Below are 5494 nucleotides of genomic sequence, written 5' to 3' on the forward strand. Positions count from 1 at the left end.
GGATTGCCCCGAGCAGGTGAGGCCCCATTTGCCTCTGCAGCAGAAGTGTGTATGGTGACTCTGTTACAGCTCTGTTCTTTGTCTTTCTTTTTAGGAAGTCAATCTGGATACCAGCAGCCAAGGTGAGCAGCGGAGAGAAGTGGTTGTTATTGCTCAGCTCTCAAGAACAACAATTTCTCAGCAGATTCATCATGACACAAGAGGGATCTGCCCAGTGTCAAGGATGATGTTTGAGATTGAGGCTTCAGGTGAGTTGGGGATTGTTACTGGGAGAGGGAGGGTGATCAGGTATCCAGTTAGGATTTCTTGGGAGGGGTTTTGAAGGCAGCAGGGTGAGAAAGGGTGTTTATTTGAGGACCCCCCCTACAAGGCTGTTCAGAAGCGTAGCAGAGGCATTCCCATGTCTTAGAGCACACAAGGTCATCTAGTGCACTCACAGGAATGCCATTGAACTTTGCCTTTCTCTTACCCAGGTGCCACTCCTAAGGAAGGCCACAGCCTTGGAATCAGGATGAAGCTGGAGCCTGAAGGAGCCAGGCACACTCAGGAGAGGGCAAGTAGCTGCCTTGCTGGGATTTGGCCCAGATAACTCTGGACTCACACTTTGGTTTTGGTTTTCTTCATTGCAGCTGACCGAGAGGCTCACAGGCCATCACAGAGCCCTCCGAGGCAGACTCATTTCAGGTGCAACGTGCATTCCCCTCACCGATCATCCAAAAGATAAATCGGGGGCCAGGGCCTGGAGATGGGCGAGTAGCAGGTTGGAAATCCCTGGGACAGATTTAAAAATTGGCAGCGGGAAAAGCAATCTTCTGCAAGGGCCTCTTAGGACAGCTAAAGGGAGAGGCTCTGCTTTTGATGGCAGCTTTCAGGCGGGCAGTGCAGAACAGCTCCGCTCTGTGTCGTGTTGTCCGGTGTGCTGTGTTCCCTAGTGTGTCTTTGGGGTCCCTTTTGCCTTCTCCCCTCGAGGTCCTCACCACAAGCATGATGTGCCGTGTTTCACGTCTCCCTCTTTGTCACGTTCTGTGTCACGGGTGTCTGCACACATTTGGGACGGGGCTGCTCTGCACTGCCGCATAGCCTGGTGCGACAGGAGAAGTCCCAGAGACTTGGAATTTGTAATGTGGGGTGTAGTTGGACTCTAGATGGGATTTGTAGATGGACACAGGATATCTGGAGCTGTTCAGTTATCCTGCAAGAGTTTGACTCTTGTCCTAACTTTTTGTTCAGATTCAGATGGATTAAATCTGTGCCAGAGGGCCCCATCCCGGGTGAGGGGATTGCCCCGAGCAGGTGAGGCCCCATTTGTCTCTGCAGCAGAAGTGTGTATGGTGACTCTGTTACAGCTCTGTTCTTTGTCTTTCTTTTTAGGAAGTCAATCTGGATACCAGCAGCCAAGGTGAGCAGCGGAGAGAAGTGGTTGTTATTGCTCAGCTCTCAAGAACAACAATTTTTCAGCAGATTCATCATGACACAAGAGGGATCTGCCCAGTGTCAAGGATGATGTTTGAGATTGAGGCTTCAGGTGAGTTGGGGATTGTGACTGGGAGAGGGAGGGTGAGCAGGTATCCAGTTAGGAGTTCTTGGGAGGGGTTTTGAAGGCAGCAGGGTGAGAAAACGTGTTTATTTGAGGACCCCCCCTACAAGGCTGTTTAGAAGCCTAGCAGAGGCATTCCCGTGCCTTACGGCACACAAGGTCATCCACTGCACTCACAGGAATGCCATTTAACTTTGCCTTTCTCTTACCCAGGTGCCACTCCTAAGGAAGGCCACAGCCTTGGAATCAGGATGAAGCTGGAGCCTGAAGGAGCCAGGCACACTCAGGCAAGGGCAAGTAGCTGCCTTGGTGGGATTTGGCTCACATAACTCTGGACTCACACTTTGGTTTTGGTTTTCTTCATTGCAGCTGACCGAGAGGCTCACAGGCAAACACAGAGCCCTCCGAGGCAGACTCATTTCAGGTGCAGCGTGGATTCCCCTCACCGATCATCCAAAAGATAAGTCGGGGGCCAGGGCCTGGAGATGGCGGAGTAGCAGGTTGGAAATCCCTCGGACAGATTTAAAAATTGGCAGTGGGAAAAGCAATCTTCTGCAAGGGCCTCTTAGGACAGCTAAAGGGAGAGGCTCTACTTTTGATGGCAGCTTTCAGGCGGGCAGTGCAGAACAGCTCTGGTCTGTGTCGTGTTGTCCGGTGTGCCGTGTTCCCTAGTGTGTCTTTGGGGTCCCTTTTGCCTTTTCCCCTCGAGGCCCTCACCACAAGCATGATGTGTCGTGTTTAATGTCCCCCTGTTTGTCACGTTCTGTGTCACGGGTGTGTGCACACGTTTGTGCCGGAGCTGTTCTGCCCTGCCGTATGGCCTGCTGCAATAGGACAAACCATAGGGAGTGGGAATTTGTAATGTGGGCTGTACTTGGGCTCTAGATGCTGTTCCTAGATTGACATAAGGTGTTTGCAGCTTGTGAGTTACCCTGGTGGTGTTTGACATATGTTGTAACTTTCTTTCAGGTGCAGATGCATTCCATGTGTGGCAGAGGGTCAGGGTTAGGAGGTGCCGGGCCTTCTTAGGAGCGCGGTGAGTAGCAGAGTGGTGGGGTTTTGGCCGATGCGGTGCCAAGATCAGGCACTGATGTTTGGTTCTCTTTAATACAGCTGTCTGAGAGACCCCAGCCCGGTGCCAGCAGGACCTTCCCAGGTGACGAGGTGGCCTTTCTTTGCACCAGAGACCAGCATCCCCAGATGTCTGAGAGATAAGTAGAGGGCTGGGACCCACAGAGGGGATGAAGGCATGGTGCTTGTTTGGGAATTACTGGGAGGGGTTTTTGAGTCCAGTTTGGAGCGGGGGGTGTTCATTAAACGGCTCGTTAGGCCCCATGAAAGCCAAGTCTCACTTTTGATCTCAGTGCTGAGGTGTGTAGCAGGGCAGAGCAGTCCCGGTGTGTCTCGTGTCACTTGTCTATTGTGCCTTGTGTGTTGTTTGTGTATCTCATCTCCTGTCTTTTGCCTTAGGGGGGCCTGTCAGAATCCTTGGCATCCTTGTTAGCATCTGTGATCTCTGCATTCCTTGGCCTGGCACCCGGGCCACAGAACTTTTGACTGGGGAGCTCAGACAGGCATCAGACTCTCTTCTCTCTTTTGAAGCATCCCATCTGATTTCTTGTCAGGTCTTGTTCTGGGCTGTATGGACAGCTATGCCCACCTGGATCCATTCAGGTGGATTAGGACTTGGTGTAATATGAGGTTAGGTAGAGGATTCTGACCGTAGGATTCCTAGGCATCCATCTTTGCAGTTTTTGGAAGAAATCATTCAGTTATCTTTTTCCTTCGGGGTTCTCTGAGCCTCATCAGCTCACTATCAGTTTGAACTCAGTCATCTCCTTTTGCATTCTCTCAGTCCTTGCAGCCATTTTCCTGGCCTAGAATTTTCTGTCTGTGTTGTGTCCCCATTGTCTGTCCTGTCCTGTCTGTCCTGTGTCACTGGTGTCTGCACACATTTGTGCCCGAGCTGCTCTGCCCTGTCGCATAGCCTGGTGCAATAGGAGAGGGCCCGGGGATTTGGAATGTGTAATGTGGGGTGTAGTTGGACTCTAGATGGGAATTGTAGATGGACACAGGATATATGGAGCTCTTCAGTTATCATTGAACTGTCTGACTGTTGTCCTAACTTTTTTTCAGATGCACCTCCTCAGATGACTGCAGTAGTTCTGTAGATTCCTTCTTCTGAAAGGGAATAGGGCTCAAGAATTCATCTTCCAGAGAATTTTTGCAAGTCCTGGCTTGTATTGTATCTGCCTATGGTGGCTTATGTTCTATGTACCTATACATCTGTCTTCTATTGGATTTTGGGTAGAAAATTTATCAGTCCAGAGTGGGGACAAGTCCTAGCTGTCAGATAGCCACTCGTTGACCCTTCCTGTCGTCTCACAGGTCCCCGAGGCTGCTGATTTCCCCAGGATCTGCCATTTTACCTCACGGAGCGGCAGCCAGAAGATGTGTCACATCACGTTCTTCAGCATCTCGAGTAAGGGCCGCAGTGAGCGTTTAAGTGGAAAGATTGTGTGAGCGTGTGTGAGAGCACGTGGCTGTGTCTGTCTGTGTCTGCTCGTCTCTGCGTGTGTGAGCGCATGCTGACTGGATTTAACCTTGTGTGTGTGACTTTTGCTTTCCAGGTTTTGCGACTCCTTGTTAAATTCAGAATAAAAAATCCCCAGCCGGGTTGTATTGCATGAACTGACATGGTATGTACCGATGTTGGCTTAAAACCCAGAAAACCAGACGAAGATGAGCAGGAAAAAACCAGAAAAAAACCCTATGATGGACAAGAAAAAAACCCAGAAAAAGGCCAGGATGGGCAAGAAAGAAATGAGAAAAAAACCCCAGAAAATAATCCCAGATGGGCAAGAAAAAAACCTAGAAAAAACCCCAGAAAATCACCCAAGATGGGCAAGAAAAAACCCAGAAAAAACCACAAGAAAAAAACTCTGAGATGGGCAAGAAAAAAACCAGAAAAAAGTCTGAAGATGGGCAAGAAAAAACCTGGAAAAAACCCCCAAGATGGACAAGAAATAACCCAGAAAAAAATTCGAAGAAGGGAAGAAAAGGCCCAGAAAACACCCAGAAAAAAATCGCAACTCAAGTATAAATATAGAAATGTTTGTCAAGTATATGCAGATATATAAAGAAATGTTAAATTATTTGAAATATAAAATAACAAAAATATAACATATATACAGTATTACTTGTATTTTGGATCGTATTGATTTATGTTTATTTCCTATAATACACTACAATATTTATATCAATTTTACATCTATCATCTCTATCATTTGTTATATGTTACACCATATTGATATACTCTAGGTTTTTTTAAGTAGTTTAAAATAAAGGGGAGTTTTTTTTTATTTGGCAAAAGCAGGTGTTTTAGTATAGAAATTATAAATACAAATAATATAAAGGTAGAAATCTAAGAATAGAAATAGATCATAAATAGCTGAAGGTTAATATAAAAATTAAAAATGTAAGAAAAAATAAGTTGTAGCAGTAGATATGGTACATAATTAGGAAAATAATTTATCTCTATTATTTGAATAGGATACATATTATACATAATTATTAATATAATACTTAAGTATAAACTATAAATATAAATGTGAATATAGTCATGAGCGCTATAAATATAAAAATATTTCAATGTAGTTTAAAAGAATAGAGCTTTTTTGTATTTAGTTAGGATGGGATTTTTATTTTAAATAATGAAAGCATGATAGAAATGTAATTTTAGACATAGAAATATACAATCAATATGGAAAGATATTTATAAAACCACAAAATATAAGTAAATATAAATAATAGAAATAGACAGAATATATTATATAAATTACATGCTACATCAATGTCCAGTATAGCTATGAATGTGAATATAAATACGAAAAATGGAAATAAAAAATTTATTTAAACATGGCTTTAAATCAAGGGGGCTTGTTTGGTTCTGGTGGG

The 5494-nt window shown here is 45.3% G+C and overlaps 1 long non-coding RNA gene across 1 annotated transcript; it reads left to right on the top strand.

Annotated features, from left to right (window-relative positions):
• Positions 1–2162: 2162 nt before the first annotated feature.
• Positions 2163–5093, top strand: LOC134420577 (uncharacterized). The gene is made up of 4 exons (XR_010028391.1): positions 2163–2573; positions 2651–3211; positions 3674–4019; positions 4168–5093. It is a non-coding gene; the product is annotated as an uncharacterized LOC134420577 (long non-coding RNA).
• The last annotated feature ends 401 nt before the right edge of the window (positions 5094–5494 follow it).

This window comes from Melospiza melodia, chromosome 7 (genome assembly GCF_035770615.1).
Source record: "Melospiza melodia melodia isolate bMelMel2 chromosome 7, bMelMel2.pri, whole genome shotgun sequence".
NCBI lineage: Eukaryota > Metazoa > Chordata > Aves > Passeriformes > Passerellidae > Melospiza > Melospiza melodia.